General features: G+C 42.4%; 1 long non-coding RNA gene across 3 annotated transcripts; it reads right to left on the bottom strand.

Annotated features, from left to right (window-relative positions):
- Positions 1-1,368: 1,368 nt before the first annotated feature.
- LOC122482907 lies at positions 1,369-11,134 on the bottom strand. Of its 3 annotated transcripts, XR_006297246.1 has the most exons (4): positions 10,977-11,134; positions 8,261-8,432; positions 6,534-6,838; positions 1,369-1,583 (listed from the first exon to the last, which is right to left on the bottom strand). It is a non-coding gene; the product is annotated as an uncharacterized LOC122482907 (long non-coding RNA). The 3 variants fall into 3 exon arrangements; XR_006297244.1 differs by having other exon boundaries at positions 8,261-11,133; XR_006297245.1 differs by having other exon boundaries at positions 6,534-6,696; positions 8,261-11,129.
- Positions 11,135-11,808: the final 674 nt, after the last annotated feature.

The raw sequence follows: 11,808 nt of genomic DNA, 5'->3' as shown, positions 1-11,808 counted from the left end.
CCCTTTTTGAGTCTATCAAGAAGCCTAAGCTTAGAGAAGAAGACAGATATTGCCAGGCAGGGTGTGTCACAAGAGAGGTTTAAACCATGGTTTTGAGTCTGAAGTGGAGGGAGCCATTTGTGCCAGGAGAGCATGAGTGGAAATGAATTTGTTGCAAATGGGGGTAGACTGTGGTGGTTCTATGGCGCTGTTGAGAGCCAGGGTGGCTGCCTGACACTTAGCAAACCCTCCAAGGCTGGTGTTTATCCCTTTGAATGCAGCAGTGGTGGTGGTGAGAAAAGTGATCTCAGGGCATGAGAGCTCTCACACTAGGCCAACAGAAGAGAAGTTTGCACTATATGGCCAGATGAGAGAATTAATCCCTGTTAGAGGAGTCTGTTCTAGAGCTTACATGTGTTATCCACCTGTAATTGGGTGCTTCGTGTGTGTTGAATAATATTCCTGTAAGGTTGGAGGGTAATGTTCGCATGTTGGAATGAAAAAAGTTTGTCTTCTAGGAATTGCCATTAATCCAGATCCTCCAGCCACTAAGTGTAAAGCTGAGATTGTACCCATATGTTTGATTCCAAAGACCTTGTCCTCCAGGGCCCCCAGCCTCGGGTTCATGAAAGGCAATCTGTGAGCAGCAGGAAGACATCCAAGGCCTTTGAGTAGTCAATCAGTCAGCAGTTTGAGCTTTCCTTGATATTCCAAATAGCACCTGGGGGTGTAAGTAGCTCAAATCGAGACTAAATGATGGTTTTGTTTTTGTTCCTTTATTTGCAGCGACCTATGTATGTACCTTAATAACTGGAGGAGAGAAATGTAAGTTGATAGGATTTGATTTTTCTGTTTCATCTCTGGTGGTGACATAAGTATCTGAAGTGATTGAATTTTCCAAGAAGGGTGTTTCCAGATGGGAGAGAAATTAGAAGATATTTTATTGTGTTGCTCCATTTTGGACAATATTTTAAATAGCAGTCTCATTGAAATAAGGTTTTCTTAGGTTTAAAATGCTGCTAAAACTTGATTCCTTCAGGCACAACGGGAAAGCTAAAATGTTAGTTACACCCACCTGTCAGATCATGTGTCTGTGCTGCTAATACACTGGGATTATTCGATGTCACTGGTTTGGTAACAAACTTAGAAAATGTTTTCTCTCCTTTTAGTTAGTTTACAGAGAGTAACTGAGAAGATCAATACTTTTAAGAAAGAAAACAGAGAACTTTACTTCCTGAAGAAATATCCATTTGGGAACAGAAGGTAGTATGGCCTTTTCAAATATTTTTTGTGATTTCATTTTGGTTACTTCCACTCTGGTAGATCATCCTACTGACCTATTCTATGTGTTCTATAAGCAGTACCAATTCGAGACAAGCTTCACAAATGTAAAGAGCTACCTCTTTATTTGTGAAAGGAGTCACACATTAGAAGGTAGGTTTATCTAGCACTATGCTTTTTTTTTTAATTCTGATTCCTTTTTCGTGTTTTATACAACAATGAATTAAGGAAATGTCTTCAGGAAACTAAGAGAGAAAGTAAGTTTCTCTCTGATGAAGCTCTTAAATTGAAGGTGGGAATCCCTTCTTTGCCTGGATTGCATTCTAAAAAACACAAGTAAAAGTAATGAATTATTATTACTCATTCAACACGTTTTGTTGAAGGAGAACATCAAAATAGTTGAGCACTTTAATTAAATTAAAAATATTAGTGTTTATTAATTTTTTGAAAGACAGAGACAGAGCACAAGCAGGAGAGGGGATAGAGAGAGAAGGGGAGACACAGAATCCAAAACAGGCTCCAGAGTCTGAACTGTCAGCAAAGAACCCAACACAGGGCTCAAACTCACAAACCACAAAATGACGACCTGAGCTGAAGTCAGATGCTTAACCGACTGAGCCACCCAGGCACCCACTTGAATGAAATTTTAAATGACACCCTTCAAAGTGCACTTGCTACCTTGCAAACTCAGAGAGAGACAGGAATGTGAAGAATCAGGAAGTGGTAAGAGTTGGCTGCCGAGTTTTACTGTAATTTGGCTTTGGAGGCTTTTTGTTCATTGGGTGAAGTGAGCACAGCATATTTGCTTGCCATTTACCACAGTAGAGAGTGGGCCTCTGGGAGCCAAACTTCTTTCTGAACAATGAGCTGAAATTTCAGTAGGAGCACCAGGATAAGTTTTGCCATTTCAAGGACTAGGAGTCCATTTCAAGGACTACCTTTTGTTTTCACAACTAGGTAATTATCACATCATTCAACTCTGCCCTCCAAGATATGTAGAAAATCCCCAAATATAGTTGAGAGAGAAAGGGTGATAGCCAAAGTGTATAATCCTTTCCTTTTAAAAAAATATTTTTAAATCATTCTTTATTTTTTTTAGAGAGACAAGGCATGTGAGTGGGGGAGAGGGGCAGAGGGAAAGAGAGAGAATCTTAAGCAGGATCCATGCTCAGTTTGCAGTCCAACACAGGTCTGGATCGCATGATCCTAGAATCATGACCTGACACAAAATCAAGAGTCTGATGCTCAACTGACTGAGCCACCCAGGTGATCTGTAGTCTCTTTCTCTCTTAAGACTGAACAGTGAATTCTCAACATGAATGGGGGAGGGGGGATACACACACACACACACACACACACACACACACACATACATATGTATACCACTAAGAAAGCCATTTATGAGTTGTTAGATGTGAACTATCTTCCACCATCTTTGTCTTCTAGTTATATATATGCCTCAAGGTCTTTGTTTATTCCAATGCATGATCTTATTGCTGTGCGATCAGTTTTCTGTAAAAGTCTTTTCTCATATCTGTCTTAACCACAAGATTCAAATGTTGAATTTGAGGATGTGGAGCTAAGAGCCTTGAGGTCCAATAACTGTCAACTGGAAGATATATTTTCTGTTGGGAAGAAATCTCCATATAATGGCCATGACTGCATTGGAAAGGGAAAGAATATCTTCATGTCTTCAAGGTTCTTGCCCTTTTTCTGTCTCACCAAAATCAAGACTCAGGTCATGTGCACCTTTATAAAGAAAACCCCCTTTTTTTTCTTTTTTACAGAAAATAAAAAGGCCCTGGAAGACAAGTGTAATGCATTGAGGACTGTGAAAGCAACAAAGGAAGCAAAAGTCAAACAGCTGAAGGAGAAAGCACATCACCTAGAAGAATTCTATGAACCAAGAAAAGTGGCTACAGAAGAGTAAGATATTCATGTGAGAACTGTCACAAGTACTGCATTGTAAGAAAGAATGTGGCAGCCAATAGAGATAATTATATTTCTTTTGGAACTGGATCCAGAGTATTTTGCCAAATGCATTCAGTGGAATTGTGCCTGTCCTTCCTACCTTGCTTTCTGTAACCTGCATTTTCCTTTCTGCCCTAAGTGCTTGTCACACATTGTGTCATGAATTTGGGGCCAAAGAGGGAATGTACCAGCAGTAACGTTGATACCTGGATCCACTGTAGATACACCTACATTGTCCTATAGGTTTCAAGCCCATCACACTGTCTTGTCATCCAGCAATTAGGTTATTTTGTTCAGGGCCAGACATGGGTCAAAAATGTGGGGGGGGGGGGGGCGGGATTTGAATTATCTTGCTACAGACACAATAGAAACTGCTTTCTGAAAAGTGGGTAGGGGTACCAGCTGTACTGAATCCCTGCATCCATTCGGCCAGTGAGATTGTTCAGTGCAGGCCCAATCCCTAAGAAAGTCGAATTGTTTCCTGTCCCCTGAGGTTTTAAGTGTAACTCTTCTGAGTCTTGACCAAAGCCTGCAGCTTCACTAGGGCTCATATTTGCTGGCCACCCCTGAACTACATTTGTTTACTTCTAAGTCTTTGCCCATAAGGTTGTTCAGCTTCTTTGCCATTCAGATGTATGCCCCCCAAATCAATGATGAGCCCTAGGAAGATTGGGTCCAACTGCCAGGCTGGCTTTGTCCTGGGCTTCCTTCCTATCTTGGTCTTGTGTGTCTTCGTGGGGTTGTTAAATATTTGGTGCATTCACTCACATGCTTCCTCCTTTGTACAGTATTTCCTTTTGTTCTCAGGACATCAGGGACTTTAGAGTCCCTTACTCATGTTGGAAAGTGAACTCTTCCTTCTCTTCCCTGGAGACTCAGCTTTATGTTAGTCCTTTCCACACCTGGGGTTAGGGTCTGCTCTGTCTCACTGGCATCTTCTGTTTTTTTTGTTTTTTGTTTTTTAATTTGTAAGCTCTTTCTGTGAGTACAGTGCCCTGACCACCTTTCTATCTTCAACCCCTTACAACAGAGCCACTATATTACAACCACGCCAGAAAGCATTTGCTGAAGGACTGCCTGAGGCCAGAAGGAAATGCATGTGCCTTTCTGTGTCTCATGCTTTTGTGTCCATTTCTAAGAGAATTTCAATTTTGCATGTGATTCTTGAGTACATTAAGTGTCAATGTGAAAGCCTTTAAAAGAACACCACAAACAATAGTCTGAGGGCAACACAACAAACCAGCCTTTCTAAGCATTGCCTTTTGCTGCCTTCACTATCAATGGAACCAGTCTTGTTAAAGTAGATTGGCTCCATGAAGTTGAGATTTTTCCATCTGAAATCTGTTTCCTGGAAATAAACCCAGACTGTGTGACATTTCATATCAGGTTATACTTCAGGAGATGTTGCCCCTCTACGATTGGCCTTTTTCTCCACTAGGATATGTAAAGGTGGAGGCAGGGGTTGGAGTCCTGAACTCTAGCGATGTCTGGGAGTGAGCTGCAATGTTGGTGAAGCCATAGTCTGGGAGGTCGTCTTTCAGGGTGATTGTCTGTGTCATGGTACAACTTTTGGACTGAGAATCAGGGCTCCCCATGGAGGTATAAGACTAGTGATGATCCCCTGCCTTATCCTAATGGGTACAGTTGGTCAGACATGGTTTTTCACACTGATGAAATGAGTCTTCACCATCTCAAACAAAGACCAACTCTGGGAAGGCACGAAGTGCAATGTTATTTGATGACTTTATGATGAAGGAGAGGAAAAAGAGAACTAGAAAGACAGTTCCGATAGCAGAGACATGGCAACAGAGGTAGAATTTTCTTTAACTTAAATGGGGTGTTCACCTCCTTTCTCTGATTGTGTTGTCAGTCTGCGCATTTATGGGAGAGGTGGGGGAAGGGATATCTGCATAGGCCTTCAAGAGTGCTGAGAGGTAAAAAGGGAGAATTTCTGGATCTTGGTCCTGACTGTATCTATCTTTCCTGTCTTAGGAAGCTGAAAATGATGGTGTGAACTGATGGCAAAGAAGAATCAGCTGGCAGCTGCAGGTAAAATTTGAAAATAGCTACAGAAAGGGCTCCTGGGGGGCTCAGTCGGTTAAGTGTCTGACTTCAGCTTAGGTCATAATTTCACAGTCCGTGAGTTCGAGCCCCGCGTCAGGGTCTGTACTGACAGCTCCGAGCCTGGAGCCTGCTTCGGATTCTGTTACCTCTCTCTCTGTCCCTCCCCCATTCATTCTCTCTCTCAAAAATGAACATTGAAAAAAAAGGAAAACAGCTACGAAAGAAATAAGTACAAGTGAGTTCAGCTACTAATTACCAGCAGCTCATGAAACCTCTGTTCATTTTTTTTGTTTTTAACCTTTTTACAATGTTTAGACTCAACTTAGTAATATAAACAAAAATTCAGAGATCATATCCATAGAGTATTAACAGATAAAAAAGGTAAGTTTTAGAAAGAACAAAACAATTAGGTTTTTAAACATCTGCAGATCTCAAGCAATAGCCAGACTGTGTAGAAACTTTGTCCATGCCAACATTCCTTGGGGGTGGTGTCAATTGTCATAATCTATAGGAGAGCAGTGTGTTGTACGATGAATCATAACCATCAACATGGTAGTGCCATTCATGGCCCTCGTCTTTGCATCCTGGTGAGGATATAAGTTAAAGAAGAATAGAGCTTTATCTGAAAGACACTTGTCACATGATGAATTAGGGAAAGATTGAAAATGGGAAGGAATTCTATGAACTCTGAGCCCTACGGGCATGGAATAATGAGTAAGGAAAGGATGTAACAATAGCTTTGATCCTACTGTACATTTATAATCATGTGAAAAGTGTTTCATGTGTAAGAATAAATTGTATCAGGGGACAGATATGAGGTTGTTGGGAACGTGGGCAGATTATTTAAAATCATACCCAATATTGGGTCTTATCTGACAAGAGCAATTGTAACTCACAGGCAACAAATTGAACAAACATGGGAACAGCTGCAGCAGGCAGAGCTCACCTTTAGATACCAGGTAACCTGAGCTCTGCCTGACATACTGAACCCTTAGCACCTCATGCAGGTGAGTGTAGCAGCCCTTGGAATCCCTAACCACGGGCTTTTCATTGTTGGCTTTTTCAGATCTCAGCTCATGAGAAGAATGCTCAGGACAACTACGTAAGTGTTTTCTTGTCTCCTCCTTTCTTTGGTGCACAGTCTGGCACGACTGAAGGTGGATGTGTTGTTTCTCCCCCAGATCAAGACTCAGATCTGGGATAGGGAGATGGTGGAGTAGGGCAGGGAGGTCACTTACTTGAAATACAGGTGTGGTCATTTGACTTGCGTTTTTATGGGTGTTTCCAGGGATGATGCGTGCACTGTTTGTTGTCTAGAAGACGACGTGGTGTTGCAACTCTTATAGAAGTCCATTATTTTTCTGTATCCAAGACTGGACAGGATGGAACCAAAGAGGCTGCCTGAGGGATACAGGAGGCAGAAACCAATGGCTGCAAGACCAGAGACGCAGAACCCTCCAAGGAGAGGTAAGGAGCACGTTGTGATGTGCCGCAGTCTAATTTCTGCTGTGCAGCCTGTTCCTGTGTGTGATCATCGTGTGGTCTGGAAAGAATCACAAGCACTAAGGATGGCAGGTGGTCTGAAGGGGTGACAGAAGGGTGTTCTCCTCTGGTGCCACAGGCAGTGAGGCACTTGTCCCTGTGACTGGTGGAGCTCATGCCCCTCCTCTGTGACCCTCCCACCTCCTCTAGCATCCCCCTGTCTGAAGAGCCTGGAAAGGATGACAGGACATGGGCCTCATCCTTCTTCCCACCCAGACTCAATGTGAAGACTTTATTTGAGGAGAAGGTCATTTATTCACTATTTTAACGGTCTTTATTTTTGTTTGTTTTTGGGAACTGTAGCCCTACATCCCTCAATTCAAGTTCCATAGAGCTTAGCTTAGTCCTCTGATGGTATCAGTGCAACTCTGCAGCTTCACTGCTAACTTCTCATAGTTTTCCTTTTCTCAATAGTGTAAAATTAGTCTTTCGATATATAATAACTGCTCTCATGTGGAAGGCAGCTTGTAGATAAGCTGAGAGATTGAACAATTTACCTGAAGTCTGAAGAAATGCACCCTTCTTGAGATCCATTGAGGATATACACCAAACCAGTATTCTCAATTTTATTCTTTTTTTTTTTTTTTAAGTTTAGTTTGAGAGAGAGAGTCTGGGAGGCATAGAGTAAGAGGCACAAAGAGAGAATCACACGCAGGCACCACAGTGTCAGTGAGGAACCCAATGCTGGGCTCAAATTCACAAGCTGTGAGATCATGACCTGAGCCAAAATCAAGAGTCAGGTGCTTAACCGACAAAGCCACCCAAGCGTCCTCATATTTATTCTTAATCTGTAATGAAATCGTGATTTCCCAGGATGTATACTGAGAAACCTCTGTTTTACTGATGAATTCTAAATTGCTAGTTGTGCCTGACCGGTCCACAGTTATTTGATTAATTACAAAACAACATGAACTAGGGTACCGTGAGGTCTTTATCAAGGTAAGGGATGGTTCTCCCCCTTGTCCTTGGGGGTCACCTGAGGCATGTGGGATACCCTCTGCCTCTGGTCAGGGACCTGAGTGTAGGGAAAAGTTTAAGATATTTGAGGAATGAGATGAGGGATTGTTTTCATTCCACACAGTCCTCTAAAAGCAGAAAAAACCTCCGTCCCTTCTAGGATCTTTAGTAGATCCAGAAACTGCTGAAACCTCTGTGAATTGCAGCAGCTCTGACTATACCAAGAATGCAGACGAGGACAAAGTAAACACTAGGGCTGTTCTCAGTTGTAACTCTTTCAGGAAACCCTCATCTTTCTGTACAGCACACTCTCCCGGCCTTGTCTTGTTCTGTGTGTTCTGTGTCTGTTTGTTCTTTGTTTTCCAAATGCACACCCATAACCCAGGAGCCCACAGACTTCTCACTTTTTAGTCTGTCAGCTTTCTGTGGCAAGTTTAGAGGTTAAAAGTGCTTAGAGACTGAGTACCTTAAGGTTTTTCCGTGTGGTTCGGGAAATAATGAGAGGAGGATGACCCCACACTCCAAACAGAAGTCTCCTGGGCTGGGTGACCCCTTCCAGACCTCACCTCTGTGGGAACAGTGTGGCTGCTGTGTCTTCCTTTCTTGATTCTGGCTAGGAGATGAACCTGTTAGAAAGTCTGCCATATTGTTTAAAATTCAAAAGTGCAAAACGACATCATGACTCCAACTTTATATTTTGTGCCCTGTACCATTAGAGTGGTCTTAGATAAAGTCAGTGTCATCACTCATCACCTTCCCATATTTGTTGGTAAATGAGTTGTCTGGAATCCTTCCAGCTATACCTTAGGTAAAAATAGTTTGAACACTGTGTCCTTCAATTATGTTTATATGAGCAGTTTCTGGTTGTGTCCCCAGTCACTGTTAGAGCTGATACAGTCTCATGACACATACCAGGAGTTTTATACCAAAACACTTGCTTTAAATCTGTTATGTGAATTTCTGTTGGGCATAATTACTCTGTGTCCTGTAGTATGCTTAAAATCAGAATTCCCTATGAATTAAGATGAACACATCTGAGCTTTGTAGACATTCATAAGTAACTTATTTGTCACAGAAGACTCTCATTCCCCTGCAAGATTCCAGGCATCCTCCACTCCCCAGAGGTCTCAGAGGCCTTTGACAACACTTCAGGAAGGAAGACTCCTTTCTCAGGGAGAGAAGCAGAGGAGGCAAAGTGAAGGTCCAGCTACAGAACTTTTTGCCAGGAATGGCTATGATTCCATGAGCAGAATATGAGCCATTTATTCCCACTCATTTTTTTTGTGTTCTTAATATAGCAAAAGCAGAGCATCTGGAGTCGCTGTAGAGGAGGGATGCAGGGTGAACCTGGACATGGATGGCTGCCTGTCTGGAGAATGCTACTTCATTAGTCTGTAATTACTTCTGTTAACCCTCTAGGACAGGACCCTTGCCATTTTACTTCCGCAGACATGGGCAGTGATGAGTGGTGGCAGTAGGTTAACCTCTAGCATCTACTACCCCAAGCTGTAGGTGGTTTCCAGTGGCAGGGATGGAGCTTTCAGGTACTGATGCTGCTCTCTTGGATCCTGGTGGCAGAGAAGGTGGCAGGTGCAAACACATTCTTCTCTGGTTTTGATATTTGTTCTCTTGTCTGGCATATGAATGTAGCTGTCACTTCTGTTCTGCAGGGCAGTCTGGATCCTGGGGACCTCCTCTGTTAACTGGATGATTTTGCATGCCCTACCCTAGAGGCGCCCCGCCCCCATGGACTATTAGGCACATCCACCTCCTGAACCTTGGTGGCCCTGGGGCCACCCCAAACCCCTCCACCTGCAACACTTGGTAAGATGATCTGACCACTAGAAGTTGACTTGTAAAACACACTCATCTTATTTTTGTTGGTGTTAGGCCTTTGGCCGAGGTGCAGAGGCAGTGCCACAGACCATTGTGATACAAGGGGAATGTGTCTGCTTCCATTGCCACATTCCTCAAGTTTCTCATGCTCAACATATCATCTTTGTCATTTCCCCCACCATGTGTTGGTATAGGCATCTCTTGTGGGGAAGGAATGGGGCCGTGTGCAGAAAAGCAGACAGAACGGTTCAGCAGTGATGCCCTATACACAGTCCATGTGCTGGGATCTGTGAGGCATGAGGCACAACGTAACGTATGTCCATCTAGTTGTGCCCCCAGCCATCTACAGTTGTTCGATGAGTGATGAATACATCTGAATCAGGGCTTTTAGGAGTCTTCATTAGGTTATAAGGGATGGTTCTTCAAGTTCTTCTTGGGGATCACCTGAGGCATGTGGGACACCCTCTGCATCTGATTTGGGATCTGACTGGAGCAAAGAGTTTAAGTTGTCAGAAGAATGAAGGACGGGGTTTTTGTTTTTGTTTTTGATCTCTAAACAGTCTACTCAAATCAGAAATAAACCTCCATCCCTTCTAGGGCCTTTAGCAGATCCAGAAGCAGGTGTCACTTCCAAGAGTGACATCAACACTGGCTCTACCAAAACTGCCAAGAAGCATAAGGTAAATGCTGTGGCATTTTCAGTTCTATGTCTTTCCAGAGAGCCGTATCTTTCTGTGCAGCACACTCTCCTGCCACTGTCTCTGGTTTGAGTGCCGTATGGTATGGGTGCTGTCTTTTTTTTCCCCCCAAATGCACAACCTTTACCCCTGAGTCTACAGGCTTCCCTGTTTTCCACCTGGCATCTCTCTGTGGTACCTTTAGAAGCTAAGCATGCTTAAGGGTGAGGACCATAGGGCTTTTCCAACGTGTTCCCAGAATAAATCAAGGAGGATGACACCACACTCCACTTGGAAGTCTCCTACCTTGCCTCATTCTTTCCAGATCTTCTCAATATGAAATCATTACTTTTGCTGTTTCTTCCTCTCCTGTTTCTTTCTATCAAGGGTTTTTCACATGTTCAGAAAAATCTGTGGGTATCCTTACAGTTTGAAAATGAGAATTGCCTTCACTCCAACTTATATTTTTGTATGCGTCATTTAGAATGGTCTTAGACAAAGTAAATTTCATACCCGTCAGCATTCCATCTTTTTTTTGGTAAATGTGCTGTCCAAAATTCCTTCAAGTGTGCCGTGGGTATAATACTGTAAACTATAAGAGGTGACATATTTGTCATAGAAAACGTGCCCTGAAACTTAAGTTGTGAAGAGAAAAAAATCCAAAATTACCTGTGTGGCAAGTCCCCACCTTGTCCTTCACTTGTGTTCACATGAGCACATTCTCTTGTGTCCTATGTCACAGGTACAGCTAAAACATAGAAACATATGCCAGAAATCAAAGTGCATTTGTGTTAATTTTGTCATTTAGAATTTCAGCTCATTTTTCCAGAGGACACAATTACCCTGCAAAATGTACTGTACTTAAGCTGACCATATGGTTCATGGTTCAGGCCCTGCATTAGGCTCTCTGCTGACAGTTCAGAGCCTGGAGCCTGCTTCTTTGTCTCCCTCTCTCTCTGCTCCTACCCCACTCACGTTCTGTCTCTGTCTTTCAAAAATGAATAAACATATAAGAAAAAAAAAACATACGGTCATTATCAATACATACAGAAAAAAGCATTTGACAAAGTACAACATCCTTTCATGATTATAACCCCCTAAACTAGGTTTACAGGGAACATACATCAATGTAATAAAGGGTTATCTATGCAGTTAACATCAACCTTAATGGGGAAAATCTGAGAGCTTTTCCTCTAAGGTCAGGAAGAAGACAAGGATGTTTACTCACCACTTTTCGTAAATATAGTACTGGAAGTCCAAGCCACAACAATCAGACAAAAAACAAAACAAAACAAATCCAAATCTGCAAGAAGTGAAACTTTCACATTTTGCAGACTACATGATACTATATATAGAAAACCCTAAAGAGTCCACCCAATAACTGCTAGAACTGATAAATGAATTCAGCAATGTCACAGGATACAAAATCATTGTACAGAAATCTGTTGCATTTCTAGACAACAATAATGAAGCAGTATAAATAGATATTAAGAAAACAGTC

The sequence above is a fragment of the Prionailurus bengalensis genome, chromosome D1 (assembly GCF_016509475.1).
Source record: "Prionailurus bengalensis isolate Pbe53 chromosome D1, Fcat_Pben_1.1_paternal_pri, whole genome shotgun sequence".
Lineage (NCBI taxonomy): Eukaryota > Metazoa > Chordata > Mammalia > Carnivora > Felidae > Prionailurus > Prionailurus bengalensis.
Note: the sequence above shows the minus strand (reverse complement) of the source record. Positions and strands in the feature narration are given on the sequence as shown.